Consider the following 15,954-nt stretch of genomic DNA (forward strand, 5'->3'; position numbering starts at 1 on the left):
GTGCTCTCCACGAAGAGAAGAAGAAGAACAACAACAACATCCTCTGTCAATAGAGGACTTTTTGGAAATGGAGACACGTATGTTTTGAGTTTCTTGTGCATGTTAGTGTTTCTTGTTACTGATTTGATACTCTTAATGTTAGATTTTGCTTTATATAGTATTGATTGAGTTTGTCTTTTTTATCTCAAGCATTCAAGGTTTGAATGTAAATAGTAAATTACTTGAGTTTTTGAATGGTGGATCTTTAGACTAAAACTATAACATTTAATACTCACAAAGACTTAATTACTTAAGAGCTTGAACTCAATAACTGTTGGACCTTTTATCAATACCCCCTTGATATGATACATTAGATTGTAGCATGATTAAATGGTGATGCTTCATAAATTGAACCTAACTTAGACAGGTGTTGGAGCCTAAATTTAAACTAACCTTGCTAGAAGGGAGCTTATGTTTGGACATTGAGAACTAGCATAAGTAATCAATTAGAGCATAGATTAGACATGTGTGTAAAGAAAGAGGATGCAAGAGAGCTACACAAGACAAGCACAAAGCACACAGATATGGAAAGATTCTTCTTCTTCACACAGAAAAGAGAGTACAAAATGACTAAGTGCTAAAACTGAAAAGTAGCACATATGTACATGCGATCACTAAGTGTGAACTCGCTAGAAGCGTACTAGGCTGGCACTATAAGTGTAGTCCAGCTGTAGAATCACTGGCAGAGATCCTCCGTGTCGGTCACCTAACGCGCCAGTGAGTAAATGTCGTAAGCGGCCAAGACCCGTAGTGGATGACAGCTCAAGATGTAGAGCTCGACATCTCAACACTCCCCCTCGAGCTCTGCATGTCACAGAGTCCAAGCATAGTTCGAAAATGTCGAAGCTTCTCAGCTCCGAGGGCCTTGGTAAAGATATCCGCTATTTGCTCCTCTGTGCTGACGTAGACTAAGTCGATGTCGCCTACCAACACTCGCTCTCGGACGTAGTGGTAATGGACCTCTATGTGCTTGGTCCTGGCATGGAACACTGGGTTCCTAGCCAATTGCATGCTGTTGAGGTTGTCACAATGGATGACAATCTGTTGGTCCACCTGCACTCCCAAGTCCTCAAGTAATGTGCGTAGCCAAGCTACCTCGCACGCCGCAACTGCTGCACCTCTGTACTCGGCCTCTTTGCTCGATAAAGCAACCGTAGGCTGCTTTTTGCTGCTCCAAGTAATAGCAGCACTCCCAAAAGATAACATGAAGCCACTCGTAGATCTCCTATCAACAATGCTACCTGCCCAATTTGCATATGTATACCCATACAATGCTAATGGCACATCTGCGGCATAGAACAAGGCATAGTCAAGAGTCCCTTGCACATACCGAAGTGTGCGTCGTACTCCATCCAAATGTGGCTTCCTCGGAAGCTGCATGAACTAACTCTCCAAGCCTACTGTGTAGCTCAAGTCTGGCCTCGTGATAGTCAAGTAGATTAGACTACCCACAATCTTCCTATACATATTGACATCCTCAACAACATCACCCTTATCTGCACTCAGCTTTGCATTCACATCCAAGGGAATAGAAATTGGCTTACAATCAGCCATACCATACTTTGACAACATGTCCAAAGCATATTGTCTCTGTGACAGCCATACACCCTCTGGAGTCCTGATCACCTCAATGCCAAGAAAGTAGCGCAACTCGCCTAAATCTTTCATTTCAAACTCCTGTTTGAGAAGACCCTTCACATGGTCAATCTCCATAGCATTGTCACCCACAATAATAAGGTCATCTACATATATGGTAATGACCACAATCCCCACATCACTATCACGTACATAGAGTAAATGATCAACATGAGCTCTCCTAAACCCAATACTGACAAGATACTTGGCAATCCTGTCATACCATGCTCTAGAGCCTTGCTTCAAACCATACAAAGCTTTGAGAAGTCTGCATACATAATCTGGGTAACTTGGATCGACATAACCAGGTAGCTAATCCATATACACTTCCTCTTGCAACTCACCATTCAAGAAGGCATTATTTACATCCATTTGATGCATAATCCATCCTCTAGATGCAACCACTGCTATGACAGCTCTCACAGTCGTCATCTTTGCCATTGGAGCAAAGGTCTCCTCATAGTCTATGCCATACGTCTGTGCATAACCCTTTTCGACCAGCCTTGCCTTATGACGCTCAATGTTACCATCAGCCTTATGCTTGGTTTTATACACCCATTTACAGCCAATAGCTTTCTTGCCACTTGGCAATGGCACCAACTCCCATGTGTCATTTGCTTCCAATGCAGCCATCACTTCATTCATTGCATCATCCCAATGCACATTTCCAACTGCATCCTCAAAACATGTGGGCTCCATATCCTGTATCACCTTAGCCATGTAGGCTTGGTGATGTGCTAGATACCCATCATAAGTCAATTTCTGAACTGGATTTCTGACTCTGTTAGATCTGCGCGGTCCTGGGTCACTCCTTTGACCCTCTAGCATCTTCTTGTACTTTCCTTACACCAGGTGTCCTGACAGTCGGAATTCCAAATTCCTCATCAAGACTTTGTTCAGAACCATCTGAATCCATGTCTACATGTGAAAAACATGATGATGCATCAGCCATAAAGGGAGGTTCATCAACCTTTTCCTTTCCTTTTCGTGATACATTCCATGTACCTGCTGGTGGAGTAACCTGCGTACGTAGTCTACCATTCCATGGCTTCTCAACAGAGCCACGAGAAGAGGACTCTTGTGGTCCACTCAAAAATTGTGACTGTGGCCTCACATTTTGTACAACCACATCATCTTTTACATCAGCCCCAATAGTGCCATGTGCATTACTGTACCAGCTGCTCATCTCATCAAAGACTACATCTCTGCTCACTCGTAATTCTCGTGTAGTAGGATTGTAGCACATGTACCCCTTTTGTTCAAGGGAATATCCCACAAGAATACATTTCTCTGCTTTAGGATCCAATTTCCTACGCAACTCATCTGGTACATGCACGTAAGCTATGCAGCCAAACACTTTCAAGTGTGCCAAATCTGGCTTTGTACCTGTAAACTTTTCCTCAGGCGTTACATCATGCACCGCAGCTGTAGGTGTCCTGTTCATAATGTACACAGCTGTATTTACAGCTTCAGCCCAAAAATGATGAGGCATGTTCTTCTCATTCATCAATGCATGTGCAACCTCTGCAATGTGTCTGTTTTTCCTTTCTGCGACCCCATTCTGCTGTGGAGTATATCTGCATGTAAACTGCCTGCGTATACCATGCATTCGCAAAAAATCTGAAAAATCATTGGAGAAGTACTCTCCCCCTCCATCTGACCTCAATGTCTTGATTTGCATATCTGTCTCCTTCTCAATCATGACTTTGAAGTCCTGAAAGTGACCAAACACTTCACTTTTGTTACGCATGAAGTAGACCCATACTTTCCTTGTATGGTCATCAATGAAAGAGACATAATACCTGCAACCATGTATACTTGCAGTATCGGCTGGACCCCAAAGATCTGTGTGCACCACCTCAAGTGGCTTTTTACATACATTGCGCTCATGTGGAAATGAGCCCTTTGATTGTTTTTCCAAACTGGCATGCTGCACACACTTTATGCATACCATCGACCTTGAATTTGGGCAAACCTTTTACAATCTGTTTTGATTGCATGCTGCACAATCTCTGCTCATTGACATGGCCAATGTGTTTGTGCCAAATTTCAACATCAGCCACAACACCTGTGCCCTGTGCAAATAATGCAGCTTTTACCTCAGGCATGTCTACATTCAGCGTGAACATTCTTCCCACACATTTTCCCTCTGTGATCAGCTTACAGCCATTTTGGAAATCTTCTACATAACAGCCATTCGGATTGAAACGAACCTGCAAACCCTGCTCAACCATTTGTCCAACAGAAACAAGATTCTTTGTAATGTTTGGGACATGAAGTACATCTGCTAAGTACTTTGATTTCCCACTCTTCGTATTTAGAGGTATGTCCCCTACATGAGCAATGGGGTGAGCTGTGTCATCTCCTGTCTGCACATAGCCTGACACATCTGGTTTGTGCATATCTCTAAACCACTCTCCACGAGACGTCATGTGATTAGAGGCACCTGAATCCACATACCAAACATCATCTTGGGTGGAATTCTCTGCAGTCATTGTATTCATTACATGTTGTATAGAAAACATGCGCTCATTTTTGTTGTCATCTGCATCTCTGCTAGTAGATGCATAGTTTCCCTGTTCTCTCTTTCCACGCTTTTCCTTTGGACAATCACGTGACATGTGACCTCTTTCACCATCACACAAGTCCAACATTCTCTGCTATCTGCAGTATGTTGCTGCCTACTTGATCCTGCACCATGACCTCTTTGACTCCCCCTGCCACCTGTATTGTTTTGATTTGATTGACCTTCTTGAAATTGGCCCTCCAACCCCTTGGGCCTCGACCACGACCTCTACCTCTACCTTTGCTGGATTTAGACTAGAAGGATTGTTCAGAATTATTTCTGCCATGCGAAGAAGATGTGTCAAGGTTCTTCTCCTCAAGAATAAGCATAGAAATCAAATCTTGGAACACGGGGATGTCGTTTCTTGTATTCATGGAAGACCTGAAATGTACATACTCATCTCCTAGACCATCGAAGCATGCACGGACAATGTCATCATCTTCCACCTAGACTTTAATAGATCCAAGAGCCTCGATGATACTCTTGATCTTCAAAGCATAATCATTGATGGAGAGGTTGTTCCTCTTAACCTGATTTAGCTCCGACTTTAGTTGAAGCTTCCTGGCCTTGGTGTTCACCTCGAACACTCTGCCTAAGTTTTTCCATGCAATGGCGGGGGTTTCAGCATCCTGTAGATAGCCCATCATGCCATCTGTGATGCTCATAGAAAGCCAATACATCACTTTGCTCTGGCCTTGTTGCCAGTCCCTCAAGGCTTTTCTTTGTTTTGCTGTAGCATTTGCCTCGGGAATCTCTAGTTCCTTTTCATTGTCTCCTTCTACATAGTCCTAATAACCTTTTCCTTTTAGGAAATTTGTTATTCTGAACTTCCATGCAAGGTAGTTATTTTTCAAGCTTCTCAGTAACAATCTGACTGAAACCGTCAGACATCTTGAAGCACTAAGACAAAATAGCTACAATCTGCAAAAACCTTCAAATCTGTTGAACCTGCTATCGTGGTACCTGTAACGCTTTCTACACTCAACGAGTGTCCACAATCAAGCGTACATACAACCACTGTACTTGTACAGTAAATCTCTGTGTACTGCACTTTGGAATCCTGTTCAAAAACTTGTACGAAAACCCCCAAAAAAAATTTCGCTGCGCGGGGCGCCTTCGGCATCTGTCGTGGATTGCGAACGAAGGGATTGTGATGCTCTTGCTCCCTTAGCCTCTCTTTCCTACACCAGGCTCTGATACCATGTAAAGAAAGAGGATTCAAGAGAGCTACACAAGACAAGCACAAAGCACATAGAGATGGAAAGCTTCTTCTTCTTCACACAGAAAAGAGAGTACAAAATGAATAAGTGCTAAAACTAAAAAGTAGCACATATGTACATGCGATCACTAAGTGTGAATTCGCTAGAAGCGTACTAGGCTGGAACTATAAGTGTAGTCCAGCTGTAGAATCACTGGCAGAGATCCTCTGTGTCAATCACCTAACGCGCCAGTGAGTAAATGCCGTAAGTGGCCAAGACCCGTAGTGGATGACAGCTCAAGATGTAGAGCTCGACATCTCAACAATGTGGTGGTGGCCTTAGAGACCAAAATCTTAATGATCTTGGAAAGGTATTTAAGTACTGCAATTTACTTAGTTTTAGTACTCACTAAAGGCATAGCCTGACAAAAGGTGGACCTTACATGGATCCTAATTTCAAGAGGTGTGGTAGACCTTCAACCAAGCTCATATAGCTTGGACATGTGGTGGACCTTTCATGGAGACTAGTTTAGACAAGTGTAGTACACCTTGTAACCTTTCATGGAGACTAGTTTAGACAAGTGTAGTACACCTTGTAACCAACACCCATTTGTTATATTAACTTGGACAAGTGGTGGACCTTGCTTTTATGTTTCAATGGAGCATATTTTGGACATGTGGTAGACCTTGTTTCTCTCCATGCTTTAATGGAGAGAAACATTAGCTTGGACAAGTGGTGGACCTTGATTTATGTTTTAAAGGAGCATATTTTGGACAAGTGGTAGAGATTGTTTCTCTCTATGGTTCAATGGAACCCACCTTAGACAAGTGAAGTACCTTGAAACCAAACCCCCATAATACAACCTATTAAATAGGTTGGAAAATTGGGGGATATGAAACCATCCATGATAGAGCATAGTATAGGTGAAAAATAGTGGTCCTTATATCAATTACCCATGCATAGCTTGGACAAGTGGTGGACCTTGATTCTCTCTATGTTTCAATGGATCCTATCTTGGACTAGAGATATATCTTACTTATTTCCATGATTCAATGGATTGTAGCTTGGATAAGGAGTGGACCTTCAAACAAAACTCCACAGCATAGCATATATTAACAATTCATGGGTTTTATAGAGATTTTCTTGCCTATTTTGGAGAGTTGGTAGACCTTTCTTCTCCATGCTTCAATGGATCTGAGGTTGGACAAGCGGAGCTGGAGAAGTGGTCAACCTTAAAATGAAACCTCCCATGCTACAACCATCATAGATCGTATATGTAGTGGACCTTGAAACTCTTTTATGTCCCTAGCTTAGAGAAGCATTGCACTCTTGATTATCTCCATACATGAAGGCAAGGTTGGACAAGTGGTGGACCTTCAAACCAGAATCTCTATGCAATAATAGGCAAGTGGTGGAGCTTGTTTTCTCCATGTTCCAATGAAGCCTAGCTGAGACAAACAATGGAGCTTGCTTCTCTCCATGTTTCAATGGATCCTAGCTTAGAAAAGTGGTGGATCTTTGCTCTCTCCATGTTCCAATGGACCATAGCTTAGACAAGTGGTAGACCTTGAAAAACACCCCCCGTATACAACATATTATGGGGTTTTCATGTTTCAATGGCACCTAGCTTGGACAAATGGTAGAGCTTGCTTCTCTTTATGTTTCAATGGATCCAATCTTAGCCAAGTGGTGGACCTTGAAACAAGAACCCCCCCCCCCCCCCCTGTACAACGTATTATGGGGTTTTGAAAGCACTGGGAGAAAATAATAGCTTTGATAAGTGGTGGACCTTGCTTCTCTCCATGCTTCAATGGAGCCGAGGTTGGACACATGTTGGAGAGAAGATGGTTGCCCATGAAATAAGACCATGCATGCTATAATCAATCATATGTTGTAGACATGGTGGACCTTGCAATTGTTTTATATGCCTAGCTTGGACAAGTGGAGGACCCTTGATTACCTCCAGATATCAACAACAAGCCAAGTTTGGACAAGTGTAGTACCACCAAACCAGAATCTCTATGCTACAATAGAGGATAGGTAGGACACGTGGTGAACCTTGATATCAAACCATCCATGCTACTAGAGATGATAGGTTTCACATGTGGTGGAATCTTGTATCAATGTTCTATGTGTGTAGTTTTTGACTAGTGATAGACCTTGAAACTAATCCCTCTAGGCTACAAGAAAAAAGAGATGGATGAGGAGGCTAGACTACTTTTGTTGCATCAACGCATCCCATGTTACCACATATACTAGGGTTCTTGGATAAGTGTTGGATCTTGTGTCAATGCTCCATGTCTAGCTTGGACAAGTGGTGGACCTTGGTTCTCTCTATGCTTCAAATGGGCAATAGATTGGAGACACAGTGGCCTTTTTTTTCAATGATTTTATTTTTTGCAAACCTTGGAGGCACCATGTAAGAGGCACTCTAAGTCTTCCATACAATGGACCTATTGGACTATAAAATAATCATATCTTTCTTTGATCTTGTCATTATTTTGTGCATAATATTTTCTTCTTTTTGCAGACACAAAGGAGTTAAGTGATATAAAAACTAGATGTATTTCACACTATGATTGGCATGAATATCCTTTTGGGACACCAACTTTTCCTATTCCCAAAGATGTAATTTTCCATATTAACGGTGTGGATTTTGAAGTGCGACTTTCATGTATTCAAGGAGCTGGTTATGGGCTATTTGTGCATACTACCCTGGAAAGTGGTTTGACTATTCTAAACTATGGAGGGCATAAGTATATATTTCAAGACTGGAAAAAGATATGAAAATATTTCCAAGAGCTTATAAATATTCTCTTCTAGAGGATCCAAACATAGAAGAAGAGGAAGATCAATCATACATTATTGGTTGTGTAGAAGAAGAAAACGTGTCGGCTATATCAATAGTTCTCACAGTACAAATGTCTGTCCCAACGTACGCTATACATTTGATCCAAATTTTCCACCTTGGCATAAATGCACCTCTTCACACATCAAGTCAGAAGAATATGGCCATGTATACCTTGAGACTATTTGTCAAGTTGAAGCAGGAGAAGAGTTGTTTGTTGACTATAACTTTACTTGACATTGTAAAGTATTGTACATGGATGGAAATCTCAAGTACATGCATCATTTTCATCTTTCATGGATGAAATCTCAAGTGAATATAACATTTGATTATTGTTTAGTTTATGCTCAACGAGAATCTAGAGTGCTCTTATTCTTTGTGTGTTGTCTAACTTATTTGACTACCTTGGCCATAGAATCTTGATTCTACTCTAGATTTGTGATAAATCTTACCAAAATTTAATCAATGTCTAGGTTGGACAAGTGGTGGGGCTTCAAACATTATTGTCTTAAACAAGTGAAGTTATTTTACTTGAATAAGTAGTGGCCTTTGAATCCAAATCTAAGCCAAATCTCTAATTGTTTGCTTGTAGTCTAAGTTGGACATTTGGTGGACCTTGTATCCATGTTTCCTCAACAAGTTGTGGCTTTTATTTTCACTTTAAGTACTCATCTTTAATAAAGTGTAGGATGGAAAATGTTGAGTTATTAGATTGTATTTTAGACAAGTGGTGTTTTGTGTACGAATGCTAAAAATGGTTGCAAGGATTCTAACAACGACTTTACCTTAAATAAATTTCTTACTAGGAGTTCTACATATAAATATGGTGAATAAAATTCTAGTGGTTTTGAGATACCATTTGTGTGTGTGTTTTCTTTGATTCACAAACTGGGATGGATAATGCTCGTATGGTTGAGTCAACAACTATAGAATCCATAGATTCTATGGTTTCTAAAGTGCCCAAGATGGATGATATTTCTATACTAGAGTCTAGTGTTGTGCAACTTGAGCAAGCTTCCAATAATGAGAACCAAGAAATCGATGCTTCAAAAATGCAACATACATCAAAAGAGACTGAAAAGTCCACTCAAGAGCTATTGCCAATTGCTACTACGTCATGTAGTGTAGATGTTGAGAAATCCATGATTACAATTATATTGGATTTAAAAGTTCTATTGTTGAAAAGTTCCCCTCAACCATCCTCACACCACAACTCAGTGCAAATGGATTCAAAAAGATATATTATACTCAGGCCAGGTTGCATCCAATTCTTGAAGACTATATTACAGAGGTTTAATGTTGCAATTTGGTCGACAGCTACTAGGAATAATGTGTATCAAATCCTTGCAACACTAAACAACTTAGCTGAGGATCATTGCCTTTCTTTGCAATTTGGTCGCAAGATGTTTACTACACCGCTCAAACTCAAAAATTGTTTAGACCCGACAATCCAAACGTTGAGGCAATGTTCAAGCCTCTAGCCAAAATTGCCATGGGTTTGAATGTGATCCACAAAGAACAGTGCTTATTGATGAATCTCCTTACAAGGGATGTATTTCACCAGCAAACAATTGCATTTTTCCACCACAATTTGATGCTGAGAAGATGGTTGACAATATTCTCTTGGAGGAGCTACTGCCATACTTGATTCAGCTTGATGAGAGAAGGGATGTGCGTGATTTAATTGCTTCTAATCGTTATGGACAACCTATAGTGACAAATGATAGTGAATACAAACAAAATCATTGGAAGAAAAAAAATGATGTTTGGCCAGGTAAGGTGTTCTTTACAAGAAGAATACCACCTGCAAAAGGTGACAGAGATGAAACTACCATTGAAGACGCAAGTGACACAAGCCACCGCAATGAAATGAGAAGAGCCCAAATACAAGAGATTTTGGCAAAGGAGCGTACACCCATTGAAAGCATGAAGGCATCACAATTGACCACTTTAGCTAGGCAATTGGGTTGTAACACAAAAGGAGTTTTGAAGGCAACCACAGCAAAGGCTTATATAAATAAGGTGAAAGCTGAGAACAATCTTCTAAGGATGGATAGAAACCAACCGTAAGGTACTAGTGACATGTCATATATTCTTGATACACATACTTGAACACTCATGTGCATGGTATCTAACAAATCTTTCTTTTTATTCCTTCCTGCAGGATCTTACAAAGGATACTACTAGATGGAGCTCAATCACTAGTGATATTTTTGCTCAAAATAATGAAGCAGTCACCTACATTTTTTGTTTCAATTTCTTGAGATACTTTCTTTTAATTTGTAATCATCAAATGAAATGAAAAGTATCCTTGTTATTGAGATTGTTCATCTTTTTCTTGTTCAAAACTTTCAATTGTGATTTATAGTTTTGTTAGCATGAGATTGTGCTTTTTTAGTTTGAAAAAAATTGTCAAAGATCCAAGTCTTTTTGGCTTTACTTAAGTTATTAATTGTGAAAGATCCAAGTCTTTTTGCTTTACTTATGTTATTGATTGTCTATTTAATAGTCCTTAAAACAATATCATATGGCTTTCTTGCTCCCGTGTCTCACATTGGTCTTTAGGTAAGACAAGTGGTGACCTTGAAAGTATGGTCTCATATCTCGATCAAGTGAAGAGACATGAAGCTTAAATATCACTACTATGTATCTAGTGTTAAACTCCATCGCGACAAAGATACTAGAGTTCCAAATTGGAGTCTAGTTTAAGTGAAAATCCATTTGAGCTAAGGTAAAACTTATAGCGCCTCATTTTTCTAGGATTCTACCCCATCAAGGAAGTTAGAATCTAGAACAAACCAATTAAGACTCTTTTGGAGCCTAGATAGGACAATTCCTGGAACTTAAGAAACTTATTATTGAGTTAGAGTCTAGTTTAGATAAGCAAAAGATCTTCAAACCAGCACTTCACTTTCTTACTATTCAATATTCAAAGTCCCTTGAGGCTAACAAATTACATACCTACTTGTAACCTAGCTAATGAGTAATTATATAGATCTAATCAAGTATATATAATGAGTCTTCAAAATAATAAACGAAGGGAAGAGAGTAGCAAGGTCCACTACTTGTCCAAGCTCAGCTCTAGACAACATAGAAAGATGCTAGTTCTACTAATTGTCTAATTATAGGCATGGAGAAATGATAGAAGGTTGACCACTTGTCCAACCTATCATCTCTAGTAAAATGGGAGGTTTGGCCTTAAGATTCACCATGTAACCAACCTATACATCATTGTATTATGAAGGGTAGAAAAGCAAAGCTCCACCACTTGTCCAAGCTAGTTCTAAAATCCACATGGAGATAAACAAGCTCCACCATTTGTCGAATCTCTCTTCCATTAAAACATGAAAAAACTCAGCTATGTTGTACAGGGGACTTTTTTCCAAGGTCCACCACTTGTCCAAGCTAGGATCCATTAAAACATGGAAATAAACAAAGCTCCACCACTCGTCCAACCTTTAGAGTTGCGAAGTGTATGGGTTGTCTAAACTAGGTATGGGAAAATAATTGAAGGTCCACAACTTGAAACATGGAGCGAAGCCAGCTCCACCATGTCTCCAATATGATAGACTCCATTGAAACACCCTAAACCCATGATATTTTGTACATAGGGGATTTGCATTCAAGGTCCACCACTTGTCCAACCTAGTATCCCTAGTAGCTTGATAGGTTTGGTCTCAAGATTCACCACTTGTCCACTCTATGTCATTGTATTAAAAAGATTGGGTGTTAAGGTCCACCACTTGTCCAACCTATAAGGTTATATTTTAAATGGTTTTTTTACTCACAACTTGAACTAACCATGATGTTTTACATGGGAGTTTTGTTTCAATGTCTGCCACTTGTCCAAGCTAACTCTATTGAAAAACATAGAGAGAACCAAAGGTCCACCACTTGTCCAAGCTAGGCTATATTGAAACATGGAGAGAAGGATGCTCCACCATTTCTCCAAGATAGGCTTCATTGAAACATGGAGAGAAGCAAGCTCCACCATGTATCCAAGCTAGGATCCATTTAAATACCCTAAACCCATTTTATTTTGTACATGGGGTTTTATTTCAAGGCCCACCACTTGTCTAACCTATTATCCCTAGTAGCACAAGTGGTTTGGTCTCAAGATACACCACTTGTACACTCTATGTCATTATATTAAGAAGAACTATGTATTAAGGTCCACCACTTGTCCAACCTATAAGGTTATATCTTAAATGGTATCCTTTCTCACCACTTGAAATGCCCATGATATGTTTTACATGGGGGTTTCATTCCAAGGTCCACCACTTGTCCAAGCTAACTCTATTCAAACATAGAGAGAATCAAAGGTCCACCACTTGTCCAAGCTAACTCAATTCAAACATAGAGAGAAGCAAAGGTTCACCACTTGTCAAAGCTAGGCTCCGTTGAAACATGGAGAGAAGTAACCTCCATCATTTCTCCAAGATAGGTTCCATTCAAACATGGAAAGAATCAAGATCTACCATGTCTCCAAGATGCTAGGCTCCATTGAAACACCCTAAAACCATGATATTTTGTACATGGGTGTTTACATTCAAGGTCTACCACTTCTCTAACGTATTAAACCTAGTAGCATGAGTGGTTTGGTCTTAAGATTCACCACTTATCCCACTCTATGTCATTATATTAAGAAGAACTGGATGTTAAGGTCCACCACTTGTCCAACCTATAAGGGTATATCTTAAATGGTATCCTTCACCACTTGTCAAGGTCCATCACCACTTTTCCAACCTATAAGGTTATATCTTGAATGATATTTTTTCTCATCACTTGTAATGCCCATGCTATGTTTTACAAAGGGGTTTTGTTCCAAGATCCACCACTTGTCCAAGCTAACTCTATTGAAAACATAGAGAGAAGCAAAGGTCCACCACTTGTCCAAGATAGGCTCAATTGAAACATGGAGAGAAGATGCTCCACCATTTCTCCAAAATAGGTTCCATTGAAACATTGAGAGAAGCAATCTCCACCATGTCTCCAAGCTAGGCTCCATTGAAATACCCTAAACCCATAATTTTGTACATGAGGGGTTTACATTCAAGGTCCACCACTTGTCCAACCTATTATCCCTAGTAGCACGAGTTGTTTGGTCTCAAGATTCACCACTTGTACACTCTATGTCATTATATTAAGAAGAACTATCTGTTAAGGTCCACCACTTGTCCAACCTATAAGGTTATATTTAAATGGTATCATTTCTCACCACTTGAAATGCCCATGATATGTTTTACATGGGGTTTCATTCCAAGGTCCACCACTTGTCCAAGCTAACTCTATTAAAACATATAGATAAAGAAAGGTCCACCACTTGTCCAAGCTAGGCTCATTGAAACATGGAGAGAAGGAACCTCCATTGTTTCTCCTAGATAGGCTCCATTGAAACATGGAGAGAAGTAAGCTCCACCATGTCTCCTAGTTTCTAGGCTCCATTGAAATACCCAATACCCATGATATTTTGTACATGGGGGTTTACATTCAAGGTTCACACCACTTGTCCAACCTATTATCCCTAGTAGGTTTGGTCTCATGATTCACCAGTTGTCCACTCTATGTCATTATATTAAGAGGAATTGGGTGTTAAGGTCCACCACTTGTCCAACCTATAATGTTATAGCTTGAATGGTATATTTTCTCACCACTTGTAATGCCCATGACATGATTTACATGGGGTTTTGTTCCAAGGTCCACCACTTGTCCAAGCTAACTCTATTGAAACATAGAGAGAAATAAAGGTCCACCACTTTTCCAAGCTAGGCTGCATTGAAACATCGACCTTAATACCAAATTATTTCTAGTAGCATGAGTGATATTTTGTAGATGGGGGGTTTTCATTCAAGGTCCACCACTTGTCCAACCTATTTCCCTAGTAGGTTTGGTCCCAAGTTCACCACTTATCCACTCTATGTCATTATATTAAGAATAATTGGGTGTTAAGGTCCACCACTTGTCCAACCTATAAGGTTATATATTGAATGGTATTTTTTCTCACTACTTGTAATGCCCATGATATGTTTTACATGGGATTTTGTTCCAAGGTCCACCACTTTTCCAAGATAACTCTATTCAAACATAGAGAGAAACAAAGTCCACGACTTGTCCAAGCTAGGCTCCATTGAAACATGGAGAGAATGATACTCCACCGTTTATCCAAGATAGGCTACATTGAAACATGGAGAGAAGCAAGCTTTACCATGTTTCCAAGCTAGGCTCCATTGAAACACTCTAGGGGTTTTTATTCAAGGCCCACCACTTGTTTAACCTATTATCACTAGTATATGAGTGGTTTGGTTTCAAGATTCACCACTTGTACCACTCTATGTCATTATATTAAGAAGAACAATGTGTTAAGGTCCACCACTTGTCCAACCTATAAGGTAATATCTTAAATGGTATCATTTCTCGCCACTTGAAATGCCAATGATATTTTTTACATGGGAGTTTCATTCCAAGATCCACCACTTGTCCAAGCTAACCATATTCAAACATATAGAGAAACAAAGGTCCATGACTTGTCCAAGCTAGGCTCCATTGAAACAGGGAGAGAAGGAACCTCCACCATTTCTCCTAGATAGGCTCCATTAAAACATGGAGAGAAGTAAGTTCCACCATGTCTCCAAGATGCTAGGCTCCATTGAAATACACAAAAACCATGATATTTTTTACATGGGGATTCACATTCAAGGTCAACCACTTGTCCAACCTGTAGGTTTGGTCTCACGATTCACCACTTTTCCACTCTATGTCATTATATTAAGAGGAATTGGGTGCTAAGGTCCACCACTTGTACAGCCTATAAGGTTATACCTTGAATGGAATTTTTTCTCACCACTTGTAATGCCCATGACATGCTTTACATGGGGTTTTGTTCCAAGGTTCACCACTTGTCCAAGCTAATTCTATTGAAACATAGAGAGAAAAAAGGTCCACCACTTGTCCAAGCTAGGCTACATTAAAACATGGACCTTAATACCAAATTATTCCTAGTAGCATGAGTGATATTTTGTACATGGGGGGTTTGCATTCAAGGTCCACCACTTGTCCAACCTACTTTTCCTAGTAGGTTTGGTCGCAAGATTCACCACTTGTCCACTCTATGTCATTATATTAATAATAATTGGGTGTTAAGGTCCACCACTTGTCCAACCTATAAGGTTAAATATTGAATGGTATTTTTTCTCACCACTTGTAATGTCCATGATATTTTTACATGGGGGTTTTGTTCCAAGGTCCACCACTTGTCCAAGCTAGGCTCAATTGAAACATGGAGAGAATGATGCTCCACATTTATCCAAGATAGACTCCATTGAAACATGAGAGAAGTAAGCTCCACCATGTCTCCAAGATGCAGAGTCCATTGAAATACCCAAAACCCATGATACTTTGTACATGGGGGTTTACATTCAAGTCCCACCACTTGTCCAACCTATTATCCCTAGTAGCATGAGTGGTTTGGTCTCAGGATTCACCACTTGTCCACTCTATATCATTATATTCAAAAAATTGGGTTTTCATATCTAAATGGATCTTTGCTTGGATAAGTGGTAGACCTTGAGACCTAAATAACCATTCTACACTAGAGCATTGGTTAAGCCTTATGCACTTCAAGCATACCTTTAACAACAAGTATTAGTTATATTAGTTTGAACTGGTAA

Source organism: Adiantum capillus-veneris, unplaced genomic scaffold (assembly GCF_014529385.1).
Source record: "Adiantum capillus-veneris isolate H3 unplaced genomic scaffold, ASM1452938v2 Hic_scaffold_33, whole genome shotgun sequence".
Classification (NCBI taxonomy): Eukaryota; Viridiplantae; Streptophyta; class Polypodiopsida; order Polypodiales; family Pteridaceae; genus Adiantum; species Adiantum capillus-veneris.